The sequence below is a fragment of the Belonocnema kinseyi genome, chromosome 8 (genome assembly GCF_010883055.1).
Source record: "Belonocnema kinseyi isolate 2016_QV_RU_SX_M_011 chromosome 8, B_treatae_v1, whole genome shotgun sequence".
Taxonomy (NCBI): Eukaryota; Metazoa; Arthropoda; class Insecta; order Hymenoptera; family Cynipidae; genus Belonocnema; species Belonocnema kinseyi.
In genome coordinates, this window is record NC_046664.1 from 81,482,386 (window position 1) to 81,499,539 (window position 17,154).

The window sequence follows — 17,154 nt, forward strand, 5'->3', positions numbered from 1 at the left end:
ATTTTTGGTATTCCTAAGTTTTATCATTATGTATTATAACCCATTCTGAAATTTTACCTTTCTTAAATTTTATCCGTTCCGAAAAATGAACGGGTCCCTTTTGGACTCTATGTCAATTTTGGTCACTATATAGAATTTGTTACTATGCTAATTTTGGACACTAAACAGAATTTGGTGTACTACGCCAATTTTTGGACCTTACGTCAGTTTTTGACCCAATAGAAACTTTGGGCCCTATGTTCATATTGTGACATATATAATTTTTGGGCCCCATATCAACTTTGGACCCGATATCGATTTTAGGCCCTATATCATTGTGGGTCCAATATTAATATTTGGCCATTTATACTTTTGGGTCGTATATCAGGTTTTCGCCTTATATTAATTTTCGTTTCAGTGTCAGGTTTGGGCCTTATATTTATTTTGGTCACTAAATCAGATTGGAGCTCTGTATCAATTTTGGACACTATATAGAATTGGGACCCTAAACCAATTTTGGACACTATAGAATTTGAACTATGCCAATTTCGGGGCGTTACGTCAATTTTAGACCCTGTATAAATTTTGGACTCGAAATCAATTTTGGGCCCTACATTAATATGGAGCCATATATCATTTTTGGGCCAAGCATCCATTTTGGGTCCTATGTTGTTAATATTGGGTCATGCATCATTTTTTGGCCCTATGTGAGGTTCGGGCCGTATATTAATTCTTGTTCCTGTGTCGGGTTTGGGCCCGTTATTTATGTTGGGTACTAAATTATTTTTGAGTTATATATTAATTTTGGACACTATTTAGAATTATTTACTATTCCAATTTTGGGACTTTACTTTAATCTTGGACCCTTTATCAATTTTGGACCCAATATCAATGTTTTTCCCTATATTAATATTGGGCTACATATCATTTTTGGGCCCTATATCATTTTTAGACCCAAGATCAAATTTGGTCCTTATAGAATTTTGGGTCCTAAATTAATATTAGGCCATATATCATTTTTGGGCCCCATATTATTTTTTTCTTCTGTACCAAGTTTGGGCCCTATATACATTTTAGGCACGTAATCAGTTTTGGGTCAAATATGAATCATATATAAATATGAACTACATAGAATTTGGGCCCTTCTTCAATTTTGTGTCCTATAGCAGTTTCGGGCCCTCCATAAGTTTTGGGCCATGTATCAGTTTTGGGCTCTATGCCAATTTTGGGCCCTATGCCAATTTTAAGCCCCTGGAAAAGGGTTTATGAACGGACCCTAATCTGTTAAGTTAGTCTGCCTTCTAATTTGATCTTTAATATGTTTAAATGTTCCTGAATGAAAAAATTATCTGAACAATAAATTAATGATCCTTTTGAAAAAAAAAGAAACACTGATGTTTGAGGGCGTAGGATGTTCATGATACAACATATTACAGCCATGCTTGTGCAATTGGCTGGTCAGAAGTCTAGCTAACGAAGATTAAGAGAAAGCCACCGCCTATTAAGATCACTAATGAGCATGCTTATAAATATTTATGTTCGTCTAACATGCATTACGCTTTGTTATATACACTGCTCGAACAGCTACCTGTTAAAAAATTAATTTTTGTTGTATTTTTATGATGTTGATAAAAAAAATTAATATAATTTAAAAATAATACTTTATTTTAAATGCAAAATTGTTCATTTTAGTTGAAAAATCATATTTTTGCGGGTAAAATTTGAACCATTTTATTAAAATTTCGATTTTTTGGTCAAAATTAATTTTCCTTACCGATATCATAACTATTTCTTTTTTAGTTAAAAATTGATCTTTTCTGGTTGAAAATTCGTCTTTTTTGGTAGAAAATTAATTTTCTTGATTAAGAGTTAAATCACTTTTTTTTTAAATTCATTTTTTTGTTAAACATTCATCTCTTTGGTTCAAAATTTATTTAATTTTTTCAAAATAGCTTTTTTTAGTTAATAATAATTTTTTTGACTGAGATTTTAACTATTCTACTTTTTGCAATTGATCAATTTTAGTTTAAAATTCAACTATTTGATTAAAAATTAATTTTTTTTTAATTTGAGGGTTTTCTTGATCATTCATTTTTTTTTATAAAATTAATCTTCTTGGTTGAAAATTTATTCTTTTTTGTAACAATACAACTGCTTGGTTATAAATTAATTTATTTTGATTGCGGATTTAACTATTTGATTTAAAATTCGTCTTTTTTATTGAATTTAACTATTTTTTAAATATAAAATGAAAATTCTTTTTGGTCAAGCATTACATGTTTTGTTAATAATTAATTTTTTGCTGGCTGGAAAATCAAATGCTTGGTTTAAAGTTGAAAAACTTTGTAAAAAATTAGTTTTTTGTTGTTTAGTATCTATCATTTTAGTTGATAATTTAACTATTTGGTCTTAAATTAACTTTCGGTTTGCAAAATAATATTTTTGAGTGAAAAATTCTGCTGTTTTTTTTTTTTAGAAATCTCGCCTTTTTGGCTTCAAAACTCAACGTTATGTTTAAGAATCAAGCTAGTTGTTAAAAATAATTCTTTTTGTGGTTCATTATTTATTTTTTTTTGCTGAATTGAAAATAGTTTCTTAAACTGAAAATTTCAAGATTACATTTCATCATTTTGGTTGAGAAATCAACTATTTTGTTACAAATTTATCTTTTACAATTAAATGAAATTATATTAAAATTATTTTTTTTATATAAAATAAGTTTCTAAACTAAAAATTTAATAATTCCATTTTTGGTTAAAAACTTAGCTTTTTTAGTGAAAAATTAAACTAGTTTGTTGAAAACATATCTTTTATGGTTGAAAATTAAACAACTTTTTCAAAAATTAATTTTTTAAGATTCATTTTTTTAAATGAAGATTCATAATTTTAGTTGAAAATATATTCCTTTGAATGCAAATTTATCTACCTTATGTTTTGTTGGAAATTCTTCTTTTTTAGTTAATTTTTTTTTTTAATTTGTCTTTTGGTAGAAAACTGATTTTTTTAAATTTATTTAACTAGTTGCAAATCGAACTATCATTTTGAAAATTTTATTTTTTTAGTTTTGTAGTAAATTTAAATTCTTGTTTAAAAATTCATCATTTTCTAAAAGAAAAGATACTTTTTTCTAATTGAAAATTTACTTTTTTTGGTTAAAAATTAATTTTATTTCTGAAAGTTTAAGTATTTTTTCATTGAAGATATATCATTTGAGTTAAAAATTAATTTCTATAACTGACAATTCAACTACTTTATTTTTTGTTAAAAACTTATTTGTTTTAGGTGACACGATTTTTGTTTTAAAAATCAACTGCTACGTTGAAAATTGAACTATCTCGTTGAAAATTTTTGTGTTTTTGTTTTGTTTGGTAAAAAATTAAACTTCTTGTTTACAAGTGCATAATTTTCTGAAAGAAAAGTCACACTTTTTAAATTAGAATTAATCTTTCTTGGGTGCAAATTAATTTTAGGTTGAAGGTTTAACTAATTGGTTAAAAATTATATTTTTTGTTAAATACTAATTAGTGAAAAATAAAACTATTTTGTTGGAAATTCGTCTTTCGTGATTATTAGAAATTCGTATTTTTTGGTGAAAAATTAAACTTCTTGGTTGAAAGCTCATCCTATTTGTTCAAAAATTCAACTGCTCAGTTGAAATTTAAATTGTTTTGGTTGATAAATTGTTTTTTTAGGTTTTCAGTTCACAGTTTGCGGTTAAATTTGAATTTGGAAAAAAATGAAAGATGTTCCTAGAAGTTTAATTTTTTTTTTAATTTAACCATATTGTTAAAGTCATCTTTTGTAGTGGAAAATTCAATTATTTTTTTGAAAATTCCTCATTTGGATTAAAAATTCAACTTGATAAATAAACTGAAGATTCCTAAAGGTAAGTTGAGAAGAAATTTAAGTATTCAAGGAAACTGTATTATCATCAGAGAATAACAGAAATTCTTGATGTTTTTTCAGACTAGATGAATCTGTGAATTAATTTTTTTTATTAAATATTTTCTGAAAAAATATCCTCTCTTTCGCCCCAATTGGAATCTTACGTTTCCCTTAAGCTACTAAAGATAAAAAAAACAAGATTACTTTTTTAGAAATACATACACAATTTTCCAGGAGTTACGTATTTAAATTTTTCAAGGAATCTGTATTATCATCATGGAATAACAGAAATTCTTTACGTCTTTTTAGACTAGATTTGAATACGTAACATCTGGAAAAAATAATGCGTGTATTTTGAAAAAGGATTCTTCTTTCGATCTTTCTAGTAGCTTAATGGAAAAACACCCGCCTGCCAATCAGAAGTTCTGTGGCTCGATTCCTGGCGGGGCGAAGAAGATCTTTTCTCAAACAAAAATTCAAATTCAACATTTTTTAATTCATAGCTTCATCTAGTTTGAAATGACGTTAAGAATTGTAGTTATTCTCTGATGATAATACAGATTCTTTGAAAAATTTGAATACGTAATATCTGACAAATTATTGTGGGTGTTTTTGAAAAAGGATTCTTCTTTCGATTTCTCTAGTAGCTTAATGGAAGTAGCTTAATGGAAGTAGCTTAATCGAAAAGCACCCAAATGGCAATCGGAAGGTCTGTGGTTCGTTTCCCAGCGGAGCGAAGTTTTTTAAAGAAAAAATTTAATGAAAAAAATTGGAGTATTTGTATTTGATTCGTTGAATTTGAGGATGATGCCTTCCGTTTCTCACACAGAAAATACCGCGAGGATTGATAGCCATGATTTTCGAGATTTTTATTGTTAGTCAGAACCGTATGTACGGCACTCGCGATTCGAATGCATAATTTGCCATAACGGCTCGAACCGGGAACATAGAAAGAGATTCCAGCCAAGAGGTAAAAGAACTGCAAATACGAATTACAAAGACGAAAGACCCTTGAATAAATTGCATCTCTATTGCATTCAGAAAACGACTAGTTACACATTCCGCTATCATTCCTTTCTGCGTCAAAACGGCTGTAATTTTCTAGGAAGATCGATATACATAAGCGGAAAACAAGATGCCTCTTTTATTTTTCTTCAGGCGTAAGAACGAAACTTGATGTTTCACATCATTCTGATTATCAAAAAATGTATCCACATTCGAATATTCAAAAATTATTCAATTAAATTTTTTTCTGAAAAAAGATCTACTCTCTTCGCTTTACTGGGAATCGAACCAAAGAACATCCGATTGCTGGTCGGGAGCTTTTCCATTAAGCTACTAGAGAGATAGAAAGATGAATATTTTTCAGAAACGCATACTGTCTTTTGGAAAGTGTTAAATTTCTTGTAGGAGGAATCTAAAGGATTTTATTTATTTAATAAATTTATTTTTCATCTAGTCTCAATTCACGATGGTGGAATGATATCTACACTGACTAATGGTAAATATCTATGATGATAATACAGATTCCCTCAAATTCAAAAATTTTAAAGAACTTTACTCGAAGAAATTATTATTATTATCTAAAAAATAATTTTTTCTTCTAAATGTGTTTCTCTGGATTTATTTGCTCAGAAAAATGTTGAATTTTCAACCGAAAAAAGGTAAATTTTTTACCAAAAATGGCATAGTTAAATTTTCAGTTTAGACATTAATTTCAAAAAAAAAAAAATCAGTTTCCTTAGCTAAACATGGAATATTTAAATTTCCAGCTCAAAAAAGTATTTTTTAACTAAAAAAAGAAACAATTTTTAACAAAATGTTTCAATTTTTCACAGGAAGAATTTAGTTTTCAACTCAAAAAATGATTTTCAAGCAAAAGATTAACCAAACAGTTTAATTTTAACTAAAAAAAGGTATTAAAAAAAATTAATAGATAAATGTTCAGTTAAAAAAATTAATTTTTAAATGAAAGAACTAATTTTTCACAAAACATAGAATTTTTTCACCACAGTTGTTCAAATTTTCAAGCAGAAAAATTAATTTTTAACAAAATAGTTCAAGTTTCAACCACGTAGTGTAATTTTGAACTAAAAAAGATAAATTTTTAAATAAAAATGGAATAGTGTAATTTTCAATAAAAATAAGTCATTTTTAGCACAAAGAACGAGCGGATCAATTTTCCACATTTTAGTTGAAAAATCATGTTTTTGGTGGAAATTTTAACTATTTCAATGAAAATAAACTTTTTTCCTAAGAATTATTTTCATAAATACAAATTTAAGTATTATAGTTGAAGATTCATCATTTCAATTTCAAATTCATCTTTTTAATTGAAAAAATATTGATCCTTTTGAAAATTCGTATATTCTTTTTAGTTGAAAATATAAGTTTTAACCAAAATTACATGGCCTAATTACTCGAATTATCAGTTTAAATGTTTTTTTTTAATTTAAAAAAACTTACATTCAACAAAATAGTACAATGTTCATGAAAAGAAATGAATTTTTAAATAAAATAATGAAAAAATGAAAAAAAATTTTAACAAGATAATTTTTTATTCAAAGAAATAAATTGTCCACCAAAATGATAAACATTCAATCAAAATAGTTAACTTTACATTCAAAACAAAAATAATTTCAACAAAATAGTTAAATTTGCCACCAAAAACGTGCGTTTTCAACCAAAATTATCATCAACTAAAAAAGAGGAATTTGTAACAAAAAATTTCAGCTAAAACCAAGTAGATTTTTATTAAGAACAAAAATTAATTTTCAACTAAGAAGATTAATTTTATATGAAAAAATATAAATTTTCAAGAAATTATATGAATTTTCAACCAAAGAGATAAACTTGTATCTCAAAAAGATTAATTTACAACAAAATAGTTAAATTTTTAATCAATGAAAATTTATCATATCAAGAGAGAAAATAAATGTCAACCAAATTGTTAAATTCTTATTCCAAAAAGACAGATTTTGTATAAAACAGTTTAATTTCCAACAAAAAAATTTTTTGATCCAGGGAGAAAAAAAAATTTTTTTAATTTTTTAATCACAAGCCAAAAAGGCAAATATTCTACAAAATGGTAAAATTCTAAACCCAAAAGTACACATTAAAAAAAATTTCTGTTAACCAATTAGTTGAATTTACAATCGAAAAAGACAAATTTTTTAACAAAAATGTGAAATTCTTAACGGAAAATAATGACTTTCTAACAAAGTTGTTGAATTTTCAACAACAACAAAAATTAAATTTTTAACAAAATAGTCAACTTTCAATGAAAAATAGTCGGTTCCTAAACCAAAGAGCTTAATTTTTAATTAAAAATGATAAAGTTTCGGCTTAGTGGGTAGAGCGCTCGACCGGCAATCGTGAAGACCTGGGTTCGATTCCCATCGGGGTGAAGGGGAGGGATCTTTTTTCACAGATAAAATTTAATTTCTGCGATTAATGTTTTCAATTTAAAATAAATATATTAAACTTTGAAGTCTTATAATAAACAAAAAATTGATAATGCTTACTTTTTCATTATTTTTTTTTTCGATTCCTTATACAGGCTCTCTATTAGTAACCACCCACGTAATGCCATTAATTCACTAAATTAACTAATCTTTGATGGTCTATCAATGCTGAATATCAATCAATTTTTTAAAAAGATACAAGCATCAGAATAAGAAACTTCACTGAAACTGAGTACTTGTGAAGGCGCTTAGTGAAGATAGTAAAAATAGAATGAAGAATTGATCGAAATGTGTTGATTAAAATGAATTATAGACATAATAAGTCTTCGTCAAAGTAGGTTTCTTTTCCTTAAATTTCAATTAATTTATCATTTTTGTTCTAATTAGAATACAATTTATAAGAAATTCTTATTTTATATTATTAAACTGTATTTATAGAAACTTTATTTAATACAAAATACTATATGATTGTCCTGAAATGTATAGTTTTTTGGTAAAAAATGTATCCTCTTTCTAAGAAATCCAACCATTCTTTTCAAAGGTATTTTTTTTTGTGTGGAAATTTCATTGCTGAAAATTCATTTACAAACAGCAAAATTCTTTTTTTTGTGGTTAAAAATGAATTATTTTAATCATAAAGTTTATCTCCTTTAGTTAAAAATCGGTATTTTTCGGTAGAAAATTAACCTTCTTCGTCGAAAGTTCAATTTTTTGGTAAACAATTCAACAATTTTGTGAAAAATTCCGCTTTTTTGTAGAAATTATTCGTTTCTCTTGAAAAAATTTGCTTAAAAATTAATTTTTTAATTAAACCATTTTTTTATTGGGAATTTATACTTTTTTGTGAAAAATTAAACTGTTAGGTTGAAAATTCATGTATTTTGGTAAAAATTCTTTTTGTAAAAATAACATTTTTGATTGAAAATTCATTTCTTTTGTTAAATATTTGCCTTTCTGATTGAAAATTTAACTATTTTGTTGACAATTGATGTATTTTGACGAAAATTAATCTTTCTACCAAAAAAATGAATCTCCTTGCTTGAAATTTGTTTTTAGTTTTTAATTGAAAATTAATTCCTTTAAATGTTAATTTTATAACATTACATTTTTTAAATTTTATTTAAAAAGATTGTAAATTTATATTTTGTGAACTAGCATCGTAAAAATTAAACTATTTTGTTGAAAATTAGTTTTTTTGGATGAAAATTAATATTTAAACTGAAAATGTGATTATAACATATTTTATGGTAAATTTATATTTTTTGTTGAAACAATCAGCTATTCGGTTACTAATTCATGTATTTTGTAAAAATTTATTTTTTTGGTTAAAAATTCAACTATTTTGTCAAAATATGTTTTTTTGTAGAAAACTAATTTTTAACTAAAAATTTAACGACTTCTGTTCAAGCTTCATTATTTTAGTTGAAAGTTTATCTATGTGGCAGAAAATTTATTTGTCGTTTTTATTGTAGATTAATATTTTTTAATAAATAATGTAATAAAATGTAATTTTGTTGTCGAAAATTAAAGTATTATTATGAAAAATTGCACTATTTTGTTAAAAATAAAGTTTTGTCTTTATTTAAGAATTAATTTTTTCATCCGAAAATTTAAGTATCACATATGTTTTGTAAATTTATTTTCTTATTTTCTAAAAAACTAAATTATTTGTTTGAAAATACATCAAATTTCCGAAAAACTCATTTTTTATGGCGAATTAATTTCTTTGCTTGAAAATTCATGTTTTTCATTGAATATTTATACTATTTGGTTAAAAATGTAACTGTTTTATTGAAAGTTTAAGTAAATAATTAAAAATTTATTTATTTTTTTTTAAATTCGCCTTTTTAGTTGAAAATGAATTATTTTAACTAAAAATTTAACTGCGCCACTGTTTATTTTAATTTTATATCTTATAATGGAAAATTAAACTTTTTCGTCAAAAATTCATGTATTTTAATAATTATTTGACTTTTTTGTGGAAAATTAATTTTTAACGAAAAATTTAACGATTTTAGAAGAAAATTCATATATTTGGTTGCAAATATAACTATTTGATGAAAAATTAATTAATTTGGTCAGAAATTCGTCTTTTTAAGTTAAAAATTAATGATTTTAACCAAAAATTTACCTGTGTCACTTTTTATTAAAAATTTATATTTTTTCAATGGAAAATTCATTTATTTGGTTGAAAATTTAACTATTTGATTGAAAATTAATTTATTTTGTTAGAAATTCATCTTTTTCCTAGAAAATGAATTTTCTGCTTGAAAATTCTTTTCTTTTTTTGATTAAAAATCATTTTTTAAAAATGTAAATTTTGAAAAATTAAAATATAAAAATTGTGTATAAAAAGGTAGTAAATTTTGATTTTTCAGTGGAAAATTCAGCTATTTGATTTAAAATTTATTTATGTCGCTTAAAATTCATTTTTTGAACTAAAAATTTAACTGTAACAGTTTTGATTGTAATATTATATTTTCAAATCGAGAAATCAACTACTTGATTAAAAATGCATGTATATTGTTAAAAATGTTCTATTTAGTTAAAAATTTTACTATTTTGTTGATAAAGGGTTGTTTTTTTGTAGAAAAATTATTTCTAATTAAAAATTTAACGACTTCAGTGAAAGATACATCATTTTAGGTGAAAATTGAGTAGGTTAAAAATTGAATGGTCTTTTTGAAAATTTAATTATTTCTTTGAAAATTGATATATTTTTTTAGAAATTTGTCATTCTCGTAAAAAATCAATTTTCTTGCTTGAAATCTCCTTCCTTTTTTGATTCAAGATCGAACTACTTTGTTAAGAATTGAACTAATTCCTTTAAAATTAGTTATTTTTCAGATGAAAAATAATTTTCTTAACAGAAAATTTAGCTGGTCCATGTTTTATTGTAAATTTATATTTTGTGGTTAAGCATTTAATCAATTTTTTGAAAATTCATATTTTTAAAAATTTGTCTTTTCTGATCTAAAATTTATTTCCCTCGTTGTAAATTCAACTATTTGTCTAAAAATTCATGGATTTCATTTTTTATTATTTTTATAAATAAAAATGAATTTTTTCAATTGAAAAATGTAACTATTTTATTTTTATTGTAAATTAATCTTCTCATTAATTCAAGAAAAAAAACTATTGGATTAAAAATACATAAAAATTTCCTAAAAAACGAGCCGAAAAAATCTGCCCCCGCTCGAACGCATTTTACGACCCCCCCCCCCTCCCAGTAAAATAAAAAAAAAGTTCTATCCAGCATTGCCCAAATAAAGATTTATCTGTTCCGAAGAAACAAAAGTGAATTTTTCCTAAGATTCATTATTACCTGTTCTCCATTCTAACCTGGCTGCAACCCTAATGTCTTTCGAGGGTCATAGCAACCGATGCTACAATTCGTTGCGGTGCGATTCCATTAACCGGCAGGTGCTTGGTCTGAAAAGACGCTTTACGCCTAATTTAAGTCGAACCATATGTGTTAGAATTCGAGTGGGGATCAACGTTTTCTTTCTACTGATGCGCAGACGAACGCGTGACAATCTTAAAAAAAATAATAATAATAATTTCCGAAAAATATTTCAAGAATGTCTCTATGTTTAAAGAAACGGATGGGTATCAAGTCAAACATGGATAAAGAATTTAAAAATTAAGAATCTGAGATCTATTGTCATGAATGGTTTCAACTTCAAAGGAATGCCGCGATCAGGAATATAACTCATTTGTGAGAGCAGTAAAAGTATAGAGGGGGAACCTTCCTAGAGTGGATAATCATTAATTATCATCTAGAATATACGTGAAATAAGTAATTTTATTTATAATTTATGAAAACTTATAGTTTTCAACTGGTAATTGATTTTAATTAATTATTTTGCATAGATTATTATTTTTAATTAATTATCCACTGTAGGCAGGTTCCCCCTGCAGTGGAATAAAAAAAGTATTTCTGGATAAATTAGTCTAGAACTTGAAATTTCGATCTCAACAAAAATTGTAAATTAATTAGGAAAATCCTCCACTAGTGATATTTTACCAACCGATAAATGTTTATTTTATGAACGATTTTATAAACAAATTCACCGATTGACTACTTTCCAAGATGAGGATTTTGTTGTTTTTTTTACAAAATTGTCTGCCAGTGACTATAAAAGAATCTTTCTTTTTAGGAGCCTTTTTCAGGCGACAATTCTTTTTAAACTTTTATAAACAGATGCAGATTTTTGTCAATTTTCAAGCAGAAGATTTTTCTTTTTTAAATGAAATCACTCCAAATAAGTTGTAAAAATGCTGCCATTTTGATCATTATTATTATTATTATGAAAAAGCAATAATTTTTCAAGTTATAAACAATTTTATAACAAAATAACAATTTGAAACATAATTTGTTATTTATTTAATTTTAATTTTCTTCACAAACAATTAAGCTAAAGAATACGCGATTTTTTCATTTTTTAAGGGTGATCAACCGATTTTTGTATAATTTAAATTTTACTGTCTATTCTGAATGTAGCATTCTTTCAACCTTCACTCTGTATTTGTATTTTTTTATAAATGTTATTTACATAAAAACAAAATTTTATCTACTGCCAAAGTCTAATAAAAAATGAGATCCTTTCATAGATATTCGATTTCATGAAAAATTACATCGTTTTGTTGAAAAACAGTCGAGGTATGAATTTGTTTATAAAATTATTTATAAAAAAATGTTGTTCGCTAATGAAGTATCATCAAAAAAGGATTTTTCCAAATAATTAAAAAAATATTCGGTTTGAAAAACAAACTCTACTGCTTGAAAATTGATGAAAATCTGTATTTATTTATAACATTTTGGGGAAAAATTACAAACTATTTTTTCCTGGCAAATCCTGCTAATAAAAAAGGTCCTTTTTGAGTCATTATCATTCGATTTCGTGAAAAAATACGTCGATTTCTTGAAGAACCGTCAAGTTATGAATTTGTTTATAAAATTGTTTATATAATATTTGAATTTGTTTATAAAATTTAAAAATAAATAACAGATTATTTTTCATTGACAAAATATTCTAATAAGGAGCCCTTTTTAAGTCATTGACAGTATATTTCGTGAAAAGTTGCGTCAATGTGTTGAAAAACAGTCAAGTTATGAATTTGTTAATGAAATTGTTTATAAAATGAAAAAATGTTTTGCGTTAATAATGTATCATCAGAGAAGAATTTTCCCAAGTAATTAAAAAAATATTCGATTTGAAAAACGAACTCTGCTGCTTGAAAATTGACGACATTCTGTATTTGTTTATAACATTTAAAAAATAAATTATTTTTTCCTGAAAAAGTCTCTTAATAAAAAAGGTCCTTTTTGAGATATTGGCAGTATATTTCATGAAAAATTACGTCGATTTGTTAAGAAACAGTGAAGTTATGGATTTGTTTATAAAATTATTGATTAAATAAAAAAATGTTTCCTGATAAAGTTTCTTCAAAGAAACTTTCGCTTCTTAATTTAACAATACAATTTTTTTGTTGATGTTATAACTTTCTGAATATTCGCTGTAAGAAGTTCCTTGACTGATATCATGAAAAATCCAAAAAATCTCTTTGAAATTTAATTAGCCCTCATTTAGAAACAAAAAATGCTGAGATCGGATCAAAATTGTATAAGAATAGAAAAAGGAAATATAAAAATAGAGAAAGCAAAGCAGGAAGTAAAGGGAGGCATAGTATAGAGAGTAGAGAGATTATTGGAAAAGCAAAGGAATTAAGTAAAAGGAAGGGAAGTGAAGGGATGGTAAGGCCGGTGAACAAAAGGGAAGTGAAAGGACGTGAGGGAAGGTACATTTTGGTGTGCAGGAGAAGTATGAGAGGTTTGAGATGTAGAGGAAGTGAAAGAGAAAGTAAAAAGAGGAATAGTGGGATGAGTGGGAGAATTATGAGGGGGAAGAGGAGGATGCGAAAGGAGAGAAAGTAGGAAAAATGAGAGGATGGTAAGGACGACGAAGGAAAGTGAGGAGAGGAGAAGTAGAGGAAGGTAAGTGTTGGTAGATAGAGAAGTATGTGAAAGGAAGTGAGGGGTGGGAATGAGGAGTAGGAGGAGTGGAGGATGAAAATTAGGAGAAGTGAAGTGCTAAGTAATTAGAGGGATAGTACAGAGAGTAAGGAAATTATGGAAGGGGTCATAAAAATAAGCTAAAGGAGAGCAAGCAGGGGAAATGAGGAGATGGTGAAGGGAGGAGAAGTTAAGGGAAGAGAGAAGAGGTATAAGAACCTAATTTTGGGCGGGCAGGGAAACTAAAGGAAGGAATGTGAGGGGTTGAAATGAGAAGTATAGCAAGTAGAGGACCGAGAATTAGAGGAAATGAAGGAGCAAATAAGGCTAAGTATTTTAGGGAAGGGATATTGAAGAGAGTACGGGAATTATGAAAGGAATGGGATGATGAATTGGCAAGAATTAGTGTTATCGAACTTGAAATTATGGCATGCATTCCATTCAGAATAAAAAAAATGAACTTTATGCATGCATAACTTTCATAAATGAGACTAGGGAGGAGAACATAATTTGCCCCTCAGATGAGTGGGTGGTAAACAGGAAGGAGCAGAATGAAGTGATCCTGAGAGCCTTCGGCAACCTTCATTTTATAAATGACAAGGCCGTCGAGAAGAAGATGATACGAATTATGAAACGTACCCAGGAAAGAACTGATGACAAGAAAAAAAATTTTTAAGAAATGAATGATGCATTTCCATTATGAATATTCTAATAGAATCATAATGCATACTGATATTAAATTCATCTTTTTTAACTCATCTGAGTTTTAGAACTAAACTTTTCACTCACAACTCACTACTCGCTAACCTGAACTCAGAACTCGAAACTCAGAACGAAGAACTCATAACTTAGGACCCCGAACTTAAAACTCAGAACCCAGAACTTAGAATTCAGAACTCAGAATTTATAACTCATAACTTAGAACTCAAAACTAAAAACCCAGAACCCAGACCTTAGTATTCAGAACTCAGAATTTAAAACACAGAACAAAGAAAAAGAGCTTAGAACTAAGAACTCAGAAATCAGGATCCAGAACTTAGAACTCAGAACTCAGTATTCATAAATTATAACTTAGAACTTATAACTCAGAAATAGAACTCAGGATCCAGAACTTAGAACTCAGAACTTGGAATCAAGAATCCATAACTCAGAAATCAGAACAAATAACTCAGAAATAAAAGCCAGACTTAAATCTAAGAACGTATAACTCAGGAATCAGAACTTAGAACTCAGAAGTTAGAATTGAGTACTCAGAACTAAGAAATCATTTCACATAACTCAGAACTTAATACCCCGAACATAGAATTCAAAACTCAGAACTTAAAACACAGAGCTAAGAAATCAAAACTGAGAACACAGAACTCACAAGGGAAAGGGAAAGTAGGGGAAATAAGAAGTGGAAAGTCGGGAAAGTGAGAGGAAATGAAGGGAGATAAGTAGGGCAAAGAGTGGAGGGGGAGTAGTGAAAGTAAGAGGAAATGAGGGGTGCTCAAGGAGTGAAACAGGGAGGAAATAGAGAGAGGTGAGTAGGGGAAAATAGAGGAGGGGGAGTAAGAGGAGGGAAGATTTTCTTAGCAGGGAGGTTCTTCTTATGCACCTTTCCCCTACTACAAAAAATAATAGTGATTAGGAATATTGTCAGAAAAATTCAAGAAGTTTAGGATAATAATAATTTTGTTTAAACTGGGAAAAACCGAACCCTTTTAAATTAAGGTTTCAATTTAGAAGTACACATATTTTTAGTGGAATGGAATATATCTTTTTTAACTACACCTCAGAAGCGTAGAAGAAGAAGAAGCCCTGCCTTATCCTGTTTAATATGAGGATGTGTCTTCGATTTGACAATGGCTTTGTCTGAATAAAAAATTCGAATTCATCAATGAAATGAAACATTGGCACATCTCTAATGCACCATCTTGGGATGCTAAACACGTTCATAAGGTGTTGTACACTAACACAAATGCATACGCTTCTGATCCGTTCTTCGTGGCGACATCCGGCATGAATCAACGAAGTAAAATAAGCGGTGACTTAACTTTATGGGGACTTGCCGAGCCTAAACTTGAGCACCCACGCGAAATATAGGAGAACGGCAAAGGTACCTTCGATGCAGAATTCGTTGCCCGAGTGAAAGTTAGCAGGTAAAAGTCGGTCGTGTGGAACAAGAAAAAAAAAAGTGTAGACATTATTACACATTGGGTCCTATCACTTACCAAACTCGACACCCACTCATGATCTTTATCTTCAACTTCAACATCATCCCGTTCCAAATTTCTTTATTGATTTTCAGTTGCATTTTTAAATTGGAAAAATTATTAACAATTTTCTCGAATTGTATATAGACTGGAAAATATTTTGAAAAGTGTATTAAAGTCAAGAGATAATTTTTGCAAGAAGTAGAGGCTTTTTTTACCGAAATAAATGTAAAATGAATTACAAGGTCGATAAACTCTCGACAATCATTGTCTAAAAAGAATCTTACGTCATCGTGCAAACTAAAATGCTAATTTAACGATTATCTAGTCTCTACCCCAGACATATTAATGCAAAATGTGGCCTTGGCGAGAAACTTGTTGCGAATGACTCGATGGTTAAAAATATGTTGGACAATTTACAGGAGATTTTTGTTTTTTTATTATTTAAGAAAAGTGTGTGAAAATTATTTAAAAATAGGTTTTATTTTTAGACAAGTAGTTAAATTTTGAACCAAGCAGATTAATTCTATATATATAAAAAAGATCAAGTTTGTACCAAAAATAGAATAATTATATTTTTAGCTAATAAAATTAATTTAAAAAAAATTTTTTTAACAAAGTTGTTGAAATTTAAAGCAAAAAGATGAGCTTTTAACCAAGCTGATTAATTTTATATAAAAAAAGACGAACTTTGAACAATTCCAATTTTTAAGGAAATCTATTAATTTTCAAGTAAAATGAAGAATTTTCGACAAAAAATTCATTTTTAAGATAGTAATTCAACTTTTAACCAAGTAGTCAAATTTGAAATGAAAAATGAATTTTTAACAAGAATAATTTTCAACCGAAAAAGAGAAATTTTTAACAAAAGATATTAATTTTTAACAAAAAACTTCATTTTCAACCAAATAGTTTAATTTTGCACCAAAGTAGTTGCATTATTAACCAAAAAAAATTTTTTTCACAAAATTGTTAAATTCTTAAACAAATAATTGGACAATCAAAAACAATTTTAACCGACTAGTTGGATTGTCAACTAAAATAAATAAATTTAGAACCATAGTATAATTTTGGCGCAAAAAAATTAATTAAAAAAAAACGAATTTCAAAAAAAAAGTTCAGTTTCAAGCAAGTATTTTTAACAAAATACATAAATTTTTAACACAAAAAGACGCATTTTTAACAAAAAATTAATTTTTAATCAAGAAAGCTAATCTTTTAATCAAACCATTCCAATTTTAACGAAAAAAGATTATTTTTTAACCAAGAATAACTTATGTACAAAAAAAAAAACAATTTTCAATAATATTTATGTAATTTCAAACAAATAGTTAAATTTTCAATAAAAGAAGTCGCATTATTGATCAAAAAAGTATTTTTTTTTAAATTGTTGAATTATTAAGAAAATAATTTGATTTTGAACAAAATTGTTTCGAATGATTTCGAAACAAAACTTTTTTTTTAAAGAAAATAAATAAAATTTCAACACAAAAAGAAAAATTTTCAACCAGAGAAATTAATTTCTCAAAAAAGTATTTGAATTTTACATAAAGGAAGTTGAATTATTATCAACCAAAAAAGTAACTATTTAAAAAGAAATTTAATTTTTAACAAA

The 17,154-nt window shown here is 26.9% G+C and overlaps 1 protein-coding gene across 1 annotated transcript in view; it reads right to left on the bottom strand.

The window, feature by feature from the left end:
- The window catches only part of LOC117178780, a 226,464-nt gene that overhangs the window by 147,333 nt on the left and 61,977 nt on the right, over positions 1–17,154 (bottom strand). The window lies entirely within an intron of this gene.